Source organism: Rissa tridactyla, chromosome 5 (genome assembly GCF_028500815.1).
Source record: "Rissa tridactyla isolate bRisTri1 chromosome 5, bRisTri1.patW.cur.20221130, whole genome shotgun sequence".
NCBI classification, from domain to species: Eukaryota; Metazoa; Chordata; class Aves; order Charadriiformes; family Laridae; genus Rissa; species Rissa tridactyla.
This window is the reverse complement of record NC_071470.1, coordinates 237,317-254,819: the sequence shown is the minus strand read 5'-3', so window position 1 is coordinate 254,819 and position 17,503 is coordinate 237,317.

The following is a 17,503-nucleotide window of genomic DNA, read 5'->3' as shown; positions in this document are numbered from 1 at the left end:
CAGGAAAAAAAATTGTCATATTGCTGAACTAGTCTAGGCACCCATAGCAGATACTATCCTCTGAAGACTATGCCTGAAGCAGGAAAATTGCACTACATTTATCTTTTCATCTACTCATATATTTTCTCAGTTATTCAGAAGACCACTCACTGAAAATTCTCCTTGTCCAGTAGAAAAGGTCAAAGTGTAGGCACTACTTAAATGTCATTTAACTATTAGGTTCCAGAACAACTTTATATATTCAATGGGAGAAAGCCAAGAATGAAAATAGATGTTTGGGAACTTACATATGATTCAAATCTAAGTGTATGGTATTTTTAATAGCAAAAAAGAAGAAATATCTTAACAAAATCTTCCTGGAAATGATATTGAGGTTTAATCAGACATGGAAAAAACAACAAAAAAACCCCACAATAGAACCTTTTGAAAGGTTGCGGTACCTTTATAAACAGCGTTATGATGAGAGGTGTTGATAGGCAAAGGAAAGTAACACCAAGACTGGAACAAGGAGTGCTAAGAGCAAAGCCAGTAAGATTGGGATGAATGAATTAATTTATCAAACCTTTAGAAAGTCAAGTTGAGAGAAGCTTGGCATGTTCAAGACTAATTGCAGCAATCAATGATGAAGTACTTCAAGCTGAAGTCAACCCTTTATTTATTTATTTATTTATTTATTGTCTATTCTGTCATCTTCTTTAAGACTTTATAGCTATTCCCTATATTGAGTGATACTCTGTAGAATACCGTATTGCTTAGTTTCATAAAATTGATTGGTTTTTAAACCTACCATAGTATACAAAAGTCTAGGTTAGCTTTCTAAGGCAGGAGTTACGTTTTCATTCAGAGCTTAATGCAGTAGATACCTGGCTCATTACTAGCAGTGCTAGCTAATACAGCAATACAAAGAATACTGAAGAGACTTTTTTTTCCTTGCGGTCCATGGGTAAGCATGTACTTCAGGAAGAGCGGAGTGTATGAAATACTATTTAAAGCTTTAGGATGCTAGACCGTGCTTTCAAAGCAGCTCCATTGTGTTCAAAACCCTTCAGTATTCATTAAACCAAAGCCTGGGACCTACATCTCTCATGACTATGCTCTTTACCAAGCTACAGCATCACACTCATCATCATTCTCTTTGGGCCGTAACAATCAGCATGATGATGAATGGGAATCTAGGTGATTTATTTCTAGAACATTTTTATATAAAATTGCTGTGAGACTTTTCTTTTAGCAAAGATAATGTGGTTTGGCTGACTGGATGAAGAAAGTATTTATATTTTGGGTAAATTCACTATCAGTTTATATAGATATGTTTGTTAAACTTCTTTTATTGAGTTTGGTACTTTCCTAAAGAAAGTTAGAGCAGTAGATCACAAAAATATCTCATGAAATTTATTTTATAAGTTAACTATAAGCATTAGCTTCTTGAAATAGTGTCTTTCTAATTTCAGGAAATGTTTTCCATTTAGTTGGAAGACAGTATTGTTATGGTAAACTGCTGTTCAGGGAAACAGAGTATGCTGATATTTGAAGGACTGCTTCAAATTTGTGTTACGTAGTTTCTATTTTCATTTCACAGAAAAATTATAAAAATCCTTTTGCTACAGTGAAAACTGATTTGCATATCTGGAAAACCTCCTCCCCCAGTAAAAACACTCATCAGCACGCTTCACGAAACTCCAGTTTCTCTATAATGTAATTCTGTACTTACAGCTTCATCTCCTTTCTATAAAAATAATTTTACAGCAAATTATTGACATCAGAGGGTGTTCTGTGAAAAACAGAATGGAAGCACCTGACCCACATGTGTGCATTTCTTAACACTGTTTTCCAAAAACAGGACAAGGCAGACACAGAGGTTAGTAAAACGCAAGAGAAACAGAACATCAGAATGATTTCCAAAGGATTCCTTGCAGAAAGGAGAATATTTTTCTCTTTAGAGAAAACTACAACACTCATATCTGGCATTTAGAATTCTAATATGCAGGAACAGGCATCTGACCTAACAATGGTCTTAGTTGGTCATTTTACACTGAAAGAAAAGGTAAATAAATCTGATGGTTTTCAAGTATACTATTAATCATCCTCAAACAATATCTTGTCCTAGAAATAAAACAAATAAATAATCCAGCTTTTTCCAAGCCTTTGATAAAATAATTCGGGCATTCGGCCTGGCCCACATCACTGTCCAGGATCCAGCATCAAATCTTTCTGTAAATTTTGGCTGAGGACATTTCCAGGTAAGTTAGTTGCAAGTACATTCACGGAATCACGGAATCTTCAGAGTTGGAAGGGACCTCTAGAGATCATCTAGTCCAACTCCCCTGCTAGAGCAGGGTTGCCTAAAGCACATCCCTCAGGGCTGCATCCAGGCGGGTCTTGAAAATCTCCAGAGAAGGGGACTCCACAACCTCCCTGGGCAGCCTGTTCCAGTGCTCTGTCACCCTCACTGTAAAGAAGTTTTTCCGTGTATTTGAACGGAACTTCCTATGTTCTAGCTTGTGCCCATTGCCCCTTGTCCTGTCGCTGGGAACCATTGAAAAGAGCCTGGCTCCGTCCTCCTTAAACCCACCCTTTAGATACTTGTAAACATTAATCAGGTCCCCCCTCAACCTTCTCTTCTCCAGGCTAAAGAGTCCCAGCTCTTTCAGCCTTTCCTCATAAGGGAGGTGCTTCAGTCCCACAATCATCTTGGTTGCCCTTCGCTGGACTCGCTCCAGTAGTTCCCTGTCCCTCTTGAACTGGGGAGCCCAGAACTGGACACAGTACTCCAGTTGTGGCCTCACCAGTGCAGAGTAGAGGGGGAGAATGACCTCCCTCGACCTACTGGCCACAGTCTTCCCTATGCAGCCCAGGATGCCATTGGCCTTCTTGGCGACAAGGGCACACTGCTGGCTCATGGATAATGGGCTCATGGCTCATGACTGGAGGATTCCCTCCAGTCAAGGAGAACATTCATATACCTAAATCACTCTCTTACTGCAGGAAAGGTTCAGATGCTCTGTGGCACTTCCTTCTCCCCAACTCAGTAGAGTCGTCATTTGGGGCAGGTGGCAGAGATTTTCCAAGCCAAAGGAATGATTAGGCAGGAGAGGGGCCCATCAACAGAACATTGACAGGCTTGAGAGGTGGGCCTGTTCGAACCTCATGAAGTTCAACCAGGCCAAGTACAAGGTCCTGCACCTGGGTCATGGCAATCCCAGCCACAAATACAGGCTGGGCAGGGAATGGCTGGAGAGCAGCCCTCAGGAGAAGGACTTGGGGGTGCTGGTGGACGAGAAGCTCAACCTGAGCCGGCAATGTGCACTTGCAGCCCAGAGAGCCAACCACATCCTGGGCTGCATCAAAAGAAGCGTGGCCAGCAGGTCGAGGGAGGTGATTCTGCCCCTCTGCTCTGGTGAGACCCCACCTGGAGCACTGCATTCAGCTCTGGAGTCCTCAACACAAGAAGGACATAGACCTTGAAGTCTTGAAGACCATTGAAGCCGGTCCAGCGGAGGGCCACAAAGATGATCAGAGGGCTGGAGCCCCTCTGCTATGCGGACAGGCTGAGAGAGTTGGGGTTGTTCAGCCTGCAGAAGAGAAGGCTCCGGGGAGACCTTATAGCGGCCTTCCAGTCCCTAAAGGGGGCTACAGGATGGATGGGGAGGGACTCCTTATCAGGGAGCGTTATCATAGGACACGGGGTAATGGCCTCAAGTTGAGAGAGGGTAGATTGAGATTGGATATCAGGAAAAAATTCTTTACTGTAAGGGAGGTGAGGCACTGGAACAGGTTGCCCAGGGAAGTTGTCAATGCCCCATCCCTGGAGGTGTTCAAGGCCAAGCTGGATGAGGCTTTGAGCAGCCTGGTCTGGTGGGAGGTGTCCCTGCCCATGGCAGGGGGGTTGGAACTAGATGGTCTTTAAGGTCCCTTCCAACCCAAACTATTCTGTGATTCTGTGATATGTCCCACAAACAGCCTCCAAAAGCAAACTGCTTCCAGCAGCAGTGCTTGTCAAAGCAATTACCAGCAATACAACCAGATCCAGAGTAACCCTCTACCTTTGACACATCCCAACTTACTTTACTTACTTTCCACAATGTCTGCCTTTCACCATCGCTTCTACCAAAAGCTGGGGATTGGCAAGATTCCACAGCTGTCTTTGGAAGAGATCTCCACACAGAGGTTTTCCTCGGGTTGAAAACCATCTTTAAACAGTTTTACTTTTCTAAGGAACAGTTCTGTTCTAAAAGGATGGAATAAAATGGATTACTTCTGACATACTGCCTTGATCTCAAGTTCAAAGAACAGTAACGTGAAAAGCTCCTACAAATAGTGCAGGTCTGTCTTTGAGGAAAAGACAAATCTCGATTTCTCTTTCCTGGTTGTGTGGGGATGGGAGGAGAATGTTTGTAAAACACCTGTGAATTTGGGAGAAAGCTACAGATTGCACACATTTGCACTCTTTATTGTGGACATGAATTTAGCTAAGTTCGCAAAACAACCTGGTGGGGCAGATATTCCCATCAGAGGCTGTCAGACCTAGCGATAAGCAATTTCTGCTCCAGGAGAAGGTTGGACCAGTTGATCCTCTTGATGGACACAGCAGTAAGCATATTTGTGTTAAAGTAACTAAATCTTTTTTACTAGTCCCAGTGTTCATTCTCACCACTTTCATCTCATTTGATTTATGGGGCTCCTCAGAACTTTACTGTGACATTACTATATATAGTACTTCTTATATGCAGGTTTTGTATTTTACCCGATTGTTTCACAGAGGCTACCTTGGAATTTTAATGCTAACCAGTGGGTTTGCTATTGACACAATATGCTCAAGTCTTGAAGTTAATTTTGCTCTACAAAATGTGAGTGGTGATGAATGTGAAAGAGGAGGAGAAAGTGGTAAAAATAATTTTGTTTAAACAGACAAACTCATGAATTCTACTAACAGGTAACCAGATGGGAAAAAGTGAAACTGAAATATTGAATAAAACCAAAACTGAGCAGATAATAATAACAGAAAGAAATTAAGGTAAGTTACTCAAATAGAAAAGGAAAAAGAAACCCTGATCTTACTGTAAAGGATTTGAATTGTATGAAAAGTATGTCTGGATCCAGAAGATGTGTATAAATCAAGCGGACACATGTGGTCTAAATGATCTGCATCTATATGCACTCTACAGGACAAGACTGTATGCACTATACAGGAAAAGAATTAATAAGAGTTGTAAAATGTAATGTCTATATTAAGGGCTATACAGGCTACTACAGGATGAAGAATTTGCTCCAGTCTAATCAGTGTGTATTTCACTGCTGGAGTAAAAATGAGCAAGATAAAAAGAAAGACAATGTTGTAGCCTGTGCTAATCATAGAAATATAAAGGTTATGAATAACTAATACAGGGGAAAATGAGAAATGAAATAGAGGCCTTAATGGTGAAATGAAAAATGTGTCTCAAAATGGAGTGAATCTCCATTTTTAACTGAAAAAATGTACTAATGTAGCTACATTGAGCATCTATATTATTTACAGCAGCTTAGACCTCCTGACTGATTTTGTCTTGCACTTGAGGTTCTGGTGCAGAAACACACAATCCAAACTTACCGCTGAGTCCTGAGCAGCACAGAGCGCACATGTGCTGATGCTGAGCATCACCTCCTGTCAGGGCACGCAGGGGAGGGCGGATCCTGAGCATCGCCTCCTGCCAGGGCACCCAGGAGCACCTGCAGATCCTGAGCATCACCTCCTGCCAGGGCACCCAGGAGCGGGCAGATCCTAAGCATCACCTCCCGTCAGGGCACCCAGGAGCACCCGCAGATCCTAAGCATCACCTCCTGTCAGGGCACCCAGGAGCACCCGCAGATCCTGAGCATCACCTCCTGTCAGGGCACCCAGGAGCGGGCGGATCCTGAGCATCACCTCCTGTCAGGGCACTCAGGAGCACCCACAGATCCTGAGCATCACCTCCTGTCAGGGCACCCAGGGGAGCGGGCAGTTCAGACATTCCCATTCCTGAAGGAACAGTATTGTAACAGGAGTGAAACAGTGTGATAGCGAGAGAAAAGGTTAAAATTATCAACGAAAGGAATTAAATGATGCATTTCTCTGTGACAGCACAGGACTAGACTGAACAGACATTTCTAGCCCTTTGTTATTATCCCAGCCGAGTGCTGGAAGGCAGGCAAGCAGGTTACGGAAACCAGAAATTTCATTTCTGGAATCACCGGTCCATTTCGGAGTAATTCACTTTGCAGTGTGGAAGCTTCACTCTGCAAGGTTCTGATCTCAGCCTTTCTCGTCTGCACCAAGAAGGGACAGCATAAGATTCATGACTGACAAGAAGCATCAACGTTCAAACATCCCACCGTAATCACATGCACAAATGCTGGCAGTGCCATTAGCAGTGCAATTACAGGAAATCACCCGCTAGAGTTACACTGTCAGGCAGAAGGGCCGTGGAGGCTACCTGCCCACAACTTAGGTTTTATCAATGCACACAGCATCAGATCAGACATCCGAATTCTGCAAACAAAATTGACATTGTTGTGTTGGGTTTTTTTTACTGTCTATATCCAACAAGCTAACATTTCCTTTTCCACTTCTATGCTATTCTTCATTTGCTTATTAAAGTACAGCACCTGTAGAAATTTTCATTCCACTCTTACTTCCAGAAGATTGGTGTCCCAGGTAGTCTGTTTGATGAAGCAATTTCCGTTACAAAAACGTATAACCACTTTTAGTTTTCAGTCTTTTTTATTGGAAATCATGTTATGTTGTATTTTTATGATGTTAGAAGAAGACTTCTGTATTCAATCCATACAATTCTTTAAGTATTGCTCTCTTCTTGATGCCTTTGTAAACAATATCATCTTTCTTTAATTTTTCCATATACTCGAGCTACAATTGCTTTTTCATACTTTCCCAATATTTCAGTACTTTATTTTCATCACTTTTCATGGAATTCATTTTTAGGAATCTATCTAGTAATAAGCATGCCAAATAAGCATGGAGGCAAATAACCATTGTAGCAGAACTCCAGATTTTTCTATCACTCTTTTCCTCATGTTAAAACTACGTAACATTTTCTACGCTTATTTAAAATGCAATTTGCATAATGTCCTTATGTTATTTTTTTTCATCATTTTGTAGCATATTTGGTCTTCTCCACAGCAGTTTATTGAATAAATTTGAGAGATCAATTTTATTTTCATGACCACTGGTATTTCCATCAATAACTACTGTACATGGTTTACATTCTCATTTCAGTTGCATGAATGGTTTGACCTCTGCAAATTTCTGTTCATTTTCCCTTCCAAGCTTATTAATGATACACCTGCCCACTGAACTCAGATAAACTTAATTTGAAGTATTTCTTATTTCATGTAGACATCTCTGCCATTCAAACTGCTACCAAATTTCCTGCAGTGATATAATACATAGGCTCTTCAAGATCCTGCTTTATCTCGGCTACCAGATTGCCTCATTCTTTCCCTAGACTACAGCTAATTTCAAACTAAAAACACCTTTTCCTGATAATTCCATTTCCAACGGCATTAGGGAATCCTCAGTGAGAAAACGATAGTGAGAAAGAAACTAAAATATAGATCAGTATAATATGACTGTGAGAGAAGCAACAGTGTAAGAAAGATGGTAAATTGTCGAAACTGTGCATAGTTCTAAAGATCTCTGAGTACAAAGGACTTAGCATGGGTATTTATACAAAAAGAGGGAGGGAGCTGACTCAAGAAAAAAATTATCTGTGGTGTGGCAAGCAAAATCATGAGGGATAGAGATAAATCCAGTATCAGAAAATTAAAAAAAAAAAAAATCCAGTATACTTTGTAAAGAAGAACAGAGGAACTACAAATGTCACTTAATGGTTTCAAAGCATAGTAATACTGCACTACAAATTCATCTTATGTCAATAACGAAGCCTGACTTGCCAAAGACACAAGCATATGTTATATACTGAGTATTCCACAGCAGGCCACTTTCTGAATAAACTGGGAATTTGCCATGAACCTACAGCATAAAAAATGATAGCAAACATACTCTACATATTCATGAAATAGCATCTGTAGGACTACCCCACGATGAGACGTGAGCAAATCTGCAAATTCATCCTGGAAAATGCCTATGAAGCAGTAACAGCTCCTCCATACAGTCTTTAGACTTCAAAAGCAGCAGAAAAAGAACTAAACCTCGCATCTGCGAAGAAGATTTTACAGACTGTTAATAAGACATTAGCTCTAATAAAGGACTTAAAAACATCAATGAGCATGACATTCTGCTTCTGTTCCCTTGTTAAAGGACACAAATATGTAATACAGAAATTGGATGGCACTTAACAGTAGCGATATTAATTGTTGCACCAGACTATTTGGCATCTGAAGAGTTTCAGAATAATTTACAAACATTAATTTAACGACACAACACCCTTCTGAAGTAAGTGTGATTAGTATTTACTTCTGTGAATGGTACCAAAGACTCATGGAAGGCAGCTGACATTTCTAAAACTCATCAGTCAGACAGCATAATTAGTAACAGATATCATAGTTCTCCAACTAAACAGGGAGCAGTAAACTTACCTTTTTGCTAACGTAATATTGATCTTGATATAGTAAACGGACTAAAACCATTCAGTAAGATAAGTCAATGCAGCTACAAGCAAGAGATTTAGATCCAAAATACCAAGTGAGCGAAATATTTCTGAGGATTCAGGAGAAACCTCTTTAGGCTGCAGCAGTCAGTTCAAGGGTTTATGGCCCTTTCCAACTTCAAGGACCTTGTGCAGATCTCGCTGTACAACCTGCATCCTGAAATGTGTAACTGTCACCCCAAAACTGGATCCTAAAGATTGCTTGAGTGACCTCTGGGGCCAAGCTAGTGTTGAAAAGGATCACAGAGCAGAAACTACAAACTTGTTTCCCTTTGTTAGCACAACCACAAACATAATCCACTGTGTTACACTGCAGAACGCGATGATCAGCAAAAAAAAACCCTACCAAAACCTAGATCATTTTGGATACTTTGTAAAATTAATAAAAAATAATTCTGCTATCTACACCACTCTGCAATAAATACAGCTTAGCTTAGGGCCAGCAGTTCTGAAACACGTGACCTGAGACTGCAAATCACACAGATAAATTGTGCCTGACTTATTTCTGTGTTATTTCAAATAGCTAAAGCAGCCGCACAAAAGTGCTGTTATTTGCAGTAGCGTCCAGAATTCATCACTGAAAGGCAGTGATTTAAAATACGGAGCTTTCAGATATGCTTTTGTTATGAACATAACAATGTCCTCTATGTGTGCCAGACCTCTAAGCCAGAGGCTTTCGGGGAGAGAAAGGATAAAGTTCAGGAACAATAATGAGGAAAATTGCAATTGTGCACACAACGTGCAAGAAAATTGTTATGATAGCTACATGCACTGTACCTCTAATAGTTGCTTAGAGTCAATAGCTTATTGAAGAAGAGGAAAATTAATTTCTCATACAGTATGGCCATGGAGATATGTCACAAAGCAGAGAGGCACAAAGCCAGACTTACTGCTGGGGCACGCAGTAAGTGCCTTCGCTTCCATTTGCACCAGCTGTGGCCCGTAGTACTTTCCCACAAGGTAAAGGTCCTTGAAAACACACAGAAAGTAAGCGCTTGAAAAGCTGAAAGTCTTCGGGGTTATATTCAGAAACCTCCTTCCAGGGGTGCTGCAGCTGATTAGCACCTTGGGAAGAAACCCAGCGACCCACAGCTGCTCCCTCAACCAGTTAACCCTTTGCCTTGCCTCAAATATTGCCATAATTATTTTAGACATATAGTCAAGAGTAGACAGATGCATCACCAGCTCTGATTTCATTTATTTCAGTATCTCCTGCATGCACACAGTCTGTAATTTAAATCAATAAACATTTATTAAGCAGGCTGTCTATGGAGTCACAGATGCTCTTGCTGCAGTTCATTACGCCGACTCCTGTTCCAGAGTGCCCAGTGAGTGCTGGAAGGATAAGGGACTGCAAAGGGAGTGATAAATGACTAATGCTTCTAGCTCTTCAAGGGAAAAAAAAAGTATTACAGTGCTTGAAACTTACGTTTAGCAGTATTAGTAAACAGTGGGAATGAAACTCCAAGCCGGGGTCCCGTCATGTTTGATATTAGTTCAAAACCAGTCTAGAGCAAGAAAGTCAGCGCTGCAAAACCAAAGCCACTTCACAACAGCATCCACAAAAACCCAGAAAATTGAAATGTTGCCCTGAAACTGTAAATGCACGGCTACATTGCTAATCCATGACAGGTTTGGGAACATAGAACTATCATATACAAACTTCAGACAACTCATGGAATAGTTCATCATATTCACAGATCACATTAAAAGTTAACATTAAACCTAATGACTTCTTCGAGATGACTGCTTTTACAAATACAAAGGAAATGAACATTATACTCAGACTAAATAGGGTATTTAAATTTCCTGTAATGAATAAAAGCAGACGGGAGAGCAGTAAAATGAATTAGAAACAAGCCCAGCAGATTGTAGATGAAAAAAATGTAATTATGTCCAAGTCCATTTTTTAACTAGCAGCTGACAATCATATTGATTGAAGTGATTGAGAGTATCAGAAAAACAAATGTCTTCTGTTGCATATGAATAGAAGTGCCTGTGAAGGTACCTAGGGAGAGTTCGAAACAAGCTGTATTTAAATAAAATTTGGAAGGAATGAAAATTTCTTGGGGGCAGCAGATATCCCTTGGGGCCACAACACACAGAATTGGTTATCTTGCTATTTGACAGAAAGGGGATGTTCTAGAAGTTCCAGGCCATGCATTTTTTTCAGAAATAGATGGACAAGCTTTGCCTACACCACAGCAGTTAATCTCCAGGAAATAAGGATCTTTCCCTGGTGCTTCTGTCCAGCTGGCATTCTGGGTAAAGACCTTACGGAGGTTAGGAAGATACTTATCTGCAAATTATTTGGGTGACCATTTATGAGTCACCAAAATCTCTAAAACAGAAAACTGGACAGTTAAACTGGTGAGAAGAGAAAAGAGTGTCTACCATACAGAGGCCAACGCTTTACCTAACATTCCTACGCAATACGGTTTTTCTCTCACTGAAACTGTGATTCTCAGATTAAGCTTTGCATCAAAGCGCAAGGCTCAGAACTCACAAACTGAGGTCCTGCGGAGGAGAACTTCACCCAGAGGAACAGCAGAAGTTGGCTCCTGTGGAAAGGTGCAACACCACTGGCAGTACAGGCCTGAAGGAGTCACCTCAACACCCACCCTGAGTGTTGTCCTTGCTGGTGGCTGAGCAAGGGATGGAGGCCCAGCAGAGGACCTACCTCCGCTTCTTCCCAGGACCAGCGGAGTGCGTCCCGGCACTCTGCACTCCTGACGGGGGTGGCAGAGGGGGAGCAGGAAAATGACACGGAGCAGGTTTTGCTGGACAGACACCCCGTGAGCTCAGACCACATTCACAGACTGCTGCAGCTTCCCAGGAGAAGTAAAAATACTGCTGTTTTTTTCCACCAGTGCTCCTTTCCTCTCTAAATGGGCCCAACGAGGTTTTTATTTTTGTTTTGTAAGAAGGGTGGGGAAGAAGAACCTACTGAAAGCACTCTCAGAGCCCGCTCTCAGGAGGTGTATGAGTTGGTGGGGGGTGACAGATGAAAAAAACCCCACAAACACAAATCAGAGTAAGATACTTCCACAGAGAAAATACTGAGGTACTCTTATACTTAAATCTAAAATGCTACATTTCAACAATGCAATGCGTGTGACGAACACAAAGCTTCACAAATTTAGATGGCATGATGTAATTATAAATAGAACTATCAGCTAGTCCTTGAGGATCCTCCATTAGTCCATTCTCTGTGCATATTTAAATTGCATTCAACCATCTAGCTCAGTTATTGTACCCGAGAGCATCATGAAGTATAGTTTGTGCAGTGTCATTAATGTATAACGAACACAAGAAATGATTCTTTCAATGATCCTAAACAAACAGAGAAACAAAATACTCTCCTGGCACTATACAAACGTTTCTTAGCTGTTCATTTCGCCAGCTGCAGTGCTTTAGTGGGAGGTGCTAGGAATTTGAAATCTAACAATTTAGTCCCCGGCCACAGAAGTGCCTCCAGGTCATCTGGTGAGCAACGAGGGCCATGCGGTCGCTGTCCTGAAGACTCGTTTGCCTGCACAAGAAGCGGTATCACACACTAACCCCTGTGGAATACACAGCGCACAGGATACGTGTGAGAATTCCCCACTGCAAACAATCACAGTTTAATCTAAGCAAGATTACGTACTCTTTTACTGAAGAAGATGGAAAGAGCATACCCACACCATCGAGCAGCCCACAGCACCGCCAGCCTGCTGCTCCCCCAGCAAAGCCGGGACATCCCCAGGACGTTCCGAAGAGCCATGAACCAGATGGATCTCAGCGGAGCTACATCAGTTTCCTTGCAATGCAGCTCCGGCACGACCCTACCACTTCAGTTTCCGAAGCCAGTGTGGGTACTTCTGCACTGTGTGTGGTGGACACATGCTCTAGAATTGTCTACGCGAGGAGCTGGTGTAAAGAGAGCACTTGGAACAAATCACATAGATGAATATACAGCTTGCTTGCAGCAATTCCCCTTTGTAGGCAAGTCCTGTTATTCCACAGGGTATGCTTAAATCCTGATTTGGATTAAACAGCCATGAAATTGAGTGCAGGAATCTGAAAAGCTAATATCACCAACAAAGAGTAATGTAGTATGGACAAAGAACTGAGAGATTTTAGCATTTTTTAAGCTTTGGAGGAGTTGGGGGGTTGTTTCCTCTCCTTCCCCACTCAAATAAGACCAATAACACACAGTAACAGGCTAGCAGCTTTTAGGTGTAGGTCCCTTCGCTATCTAAGTCTGCTCATGTAGCTTCAGGAGTCATAATCCCAAGTGAAGACAGTGAGTCAACAAAGCCTTTTTGATAATTCCACACTTTCAACTTTATCATTTAGGCACAACTCTTAAGTCAGGAGACAGAGCTCAGAAGCTGTCCCCATGGTGGGAAGAACGTACTTTTTAATTTACAAAGTACTTCATGCAACACATAAGGACACAGCAACGAGACTGAATTCTCACAGCAACATAGCCAAGAGAAGTCTGCTGAACTTCTTGGAACATATGGAACTGATTGAAGCAAAGCAAACAACAGTATCAACAAAGATCTTTAAAAGCTAAGTGGGAACTTGAGAAGAAACCAAGACCAAATTCAGGGATTTCCATTTCATTCAAGAAGCTGTGCTTGTTCATTCTTTTTTATCTGAACAGGAAGACAACTGAAGTGTCATTTTATTTACATTTATTGGTAAGATAGATCAAGAAGATACATGAGTTATACATCCCTTCAGAGTTAACTTCTTTCTACAGTCAGACTGGCTGTAATTTATTTACATGCTCTGGAAGGGAATACTGGAAAGTTCCCCTTATACTTTGTAAGAGGTTTATGCAGTCTTTGCAAGGGCAGTCAGAGCAGAGCATGAACCCAAGTGTTGGAAATTGCTCAGAATATGGACTTCTGGCACTACCATCTGAAATACAAAGCTCCAATGGAATTCACTGAAACCAAGCAACCCTTGTTTCTGAAAGGCACTGATTTTCCCAAGGTCTCCAATTCTACATTTCTGGTCTAGAGGAGAACCAAAGCCACCTGAGTGCAGCTCTCGTGACCAGTGGACAAGCCGTGGAGTTAACCCACAACACAGATCTCCTGCAGTTCCAGTTTCTGAAACAGATTCTGAAAAACGGCACCCGTGAGAGTGTTTGGGAATTCCCACCCCTCTTTTTTTCCCCTGTCCATACTAACAGAGATGATGATTATAGTCTGAATAGCCCACTTAAAACTGGCAGCAGAGAGACCTGTCCATCTGTTCTCTGCTTAATTTCAAGAAAAAAAGTACTGAGTACAAATAACAATTTCTCAACAGCACTCTCTCTCATTTCCTTCAGGTTAAAAACACACAGAAAGTGTATACAATTTCCATCAAGAATCCACTATACAGCATTTTCCATTTAAGCAAGAACACACTGACGTGAAAGAGAGAAAAGCAAACAGCAACACAGACTAGGCGAGAGGGAGGGAGCGGAGAGTAAGAGAGGGAACGGAGATCAAATGTGCTATATTATTCTTGTAGACTTTCAGTGTGGAGGTTACTTGGGCTTTGTCAATATTAGTGCACGGAGAGAACCAAGGCTCACAGCTGAGTACTTAGCGTGGTATAGCTGACCAAGAAAAGTTATTAATAAAATGTGCCTCAAAAGCACTTGTTTCATTTGCAGAATTCAAGTTTGTCCATCTAATTAAAACTCCTTTCATGCAGCAATAGACCAGGGCTGAGCATCCCAAGACCAATGCACCCTAAATTCCCATGAGTTGCTTAATATGATCAACCCTCAGATCCAACAGTAAGAGGTTTCTGTGTCAGGGAATAGTGGAAAAAGGCTTGAGGTTATGAGCACAAACCGCCCCTATTTAATTCATCCCATATTCAGGAAAACAGATTCCATAAATAGTGACATCAATGAAATACATTCAGTTTCTCCTTATAATTGAAACGAGCCCGAATGTTGTGCTGCTCAGGTCAACAGATGATAACAGTAATGCTGCCTATAACACTTTCTATTTCATGTTACAACCTCTGAGAAGCAAATCCCATCATAGCAAATGCAGCAACACGGGAACCTTGAGATCACAACGAAAGAGCTCTAAGCCCAAAGAGAAACGATTGCAAGGTTGTTCCATTTGGCTTACGCATGGTCTGCTGCTGAAGTAGAGCATTATATCTGTGCCTACACATTCAATAGCACAAAGAGCAGCTGAGGGATGTCAAAGAGAACAAACATTACCCAGCAGGTGACACTGCGTTACATGTCATGAAAGTAACATTAACCTTCAGTACCAAATACCTAATCTGATCTTTTACTTCTTTTCCGAGAAAATAAATACATAATGGGAAGCACAGGCATACGGTACCAGAAGATAAATACACCAAAGTGGAATCTGAACTGAGCAAGGACTTAGTGTTGAACTCAAGAGGTTAATCAAGAAAAAGGTCTTCCTCGAGCAGGGTTTGCTTTCCCACGGTGCAACATTGACACAGGATTGAAGTTGTTCAGGTGACCTTGGTTACCACAAGGCTACGCAGACCTGTCACTTGAAGCAAAATGTGATTACCTTTGGGGACTGCAGTAATTACAATCAATTTCCTGTGTTGATTGGCTAGTGACCCCTTCTTCAACTTCTTCATTTGCAAGACAGAGAAAGCTCCAAATGAAGTGAGTGAAGGCCCATGAAGCGATCTGACATTCTAAGAAATACAGCCACATCACTGCTGAAAACTTCATTTAATACCTATTTGAATTTTTAGAGGCTCTGCTAGTTCCCTTTTGCTTTCACCTATTGTGACCCTTTAGGAGACCAAACTTCAGTGTCACCTAAAAGAGTGAATAACATTATTAACAGTAGCCATTTAAAGCTCCTCATATGAGGACCAAGAACTAATTTCAAAGTTAAACTATTCTTCTGGTCGTGGTCTCACTTACATTGTTCTGTACCACTGTCATTTCCTTGATTTATGTGCAGTGACTGCTGTTTGACAGCTACCTTCATAAAGAGGTAACAAAAAGTACCTTTTTGTTGCAGGCTGAGTTGGGGTTGTTCAGCTTGCAGAAGAGAAGGCTCTGGGGAGACCTTGTAGCGGCCTTCCAGTCCCTAAAGGGGGCTACAGGATGGATGGGGAGGGACTCCTTATCAGGGAGCGTTATCATAGGACACAGGGTAACGGCCTCAAACTGGAAGAGGGTAGATTGAGACTGGAGATCAGGAAAAAATTCTTTGCTGTGAGGGCGGTGAGGCACTGGAACAGGTTGCCCAGAGAAGCTGTGGCTGCCCCATCCCTGGAGGGGTTCAAGGCCAGGTTGGACGGGGCTTGGAGCAACCTGGGCTGGTGGGAGGTGTCCCTGCCCAGGGCAGGGGGTGGCACTGGGGGGGCTTTGAGTTCCCTTCCCACCCAAACCAGTCTGTGATTCTGCAATTCTGTGATTCATTGATAATGTATTTTAAGAACAAAGCTGCAAATGATTAAAAAATAAACTCTTGGAAGCTGCAAATGCTTATGCTTGATTTATTACTTAACCATATCTGGCAAAATGAACTACTTCTCTAAAGATTGCTATGTCCTAGATTCTTGTTTGAACCCTTTTCAGAAGGAAATGTGCATCTGAGCTGACAATTTCCACATCAGGTTTCACTCAGCTGCAGACTACCCAAGCTAAATTACATAAAGCACCAAAAACAGACTTTAAAGCAAATTCAGTCCTTAACTCTGGCAATGCTGCTGAGTTTGGCTGTAATTACCACTACAACAGCACTTCCTTACAATCCCCCAATGCCCTGTGTCTATGGCTATCAACAAATTACGGATTGCCCACCCAGTTGGGTGCTGACAAATACATGTGTTGTCTGTCTGCTGTTCAACTAATCGCCTGCAGGTAACTGACTGGAATTATGTCCCATCAATACCACATCTATAGGAATAGGAGTGAAACGTATGCGTAGATGATCTCAGCAGTTTTTTCATCTCGTGTAATAAAGTTAAGCACCTTTGAATCAAGACCAGAGAATCTGGAAGGTGAGTAATATTTAACCTGCTCTCTTATAGCAAATAGAGATGGGACATAAAATGTTCTCTGGTCCAAGAGATAACTGCAACTTCTTTTCCCTTTGTATTTGTAGATACATTTTCAGTCTATTGCTCGGCAGCTTCTGCTGGAGCTGAAGCAGGAATTGCAGCTACTTAAAGCAGGAAAATCATTGTGTAATTGTGATTAATCAATGCAGTCCAGTGACACAATCACGGGAACAGAAAATACCTTGATGTCCTGCCAGTAACTATTTCTGACAGTAAGTTACATAACAAAAGGAAAAAAAATCTCTATTTGAAGTTGTCTGAGAGTTGAACTTTTTCTGTTACATATTTCTCTACGTTTCTTACTGTATTTTGATTTAAAGAATTTCCTTGTTTGTTTTTTTCTCTCCAGTTTTGGAGTTACAGAAATCCATAAAAGGTTGCATGTGCAGACATAATTTTGGAAATCATTAAAACTGTGCAAATTGTACAGCTGTATTCCCTTGGACTCACAAGCAGAATGATTAAGAAGAGGATTCTGTGAGAAATCATACACAAGTAGGGTTTTATGCGCAGGAGCGTATGATCTATGTGCCCACTGATGTGATGTGCGAGTCGTATCCTTTGGGGGATTTACGGTGGTCCACATGTTCTCATTTCCATATAGACTTTAACCTTTCTATTTTATATAATGTTCCTGCTCTGTTTGAGAAATGCTAAAAGTGCAAGTAAATATCCAGCTGAAGGAAGAAAGCATAGAGGTAAACGAGCAGCACAGCGTTACAGAGTCGTAAAATAGACTTTAGCTCTGGATGCAGTTAAGCTACTAAAACCAGGATGAACATTCCAGGGGA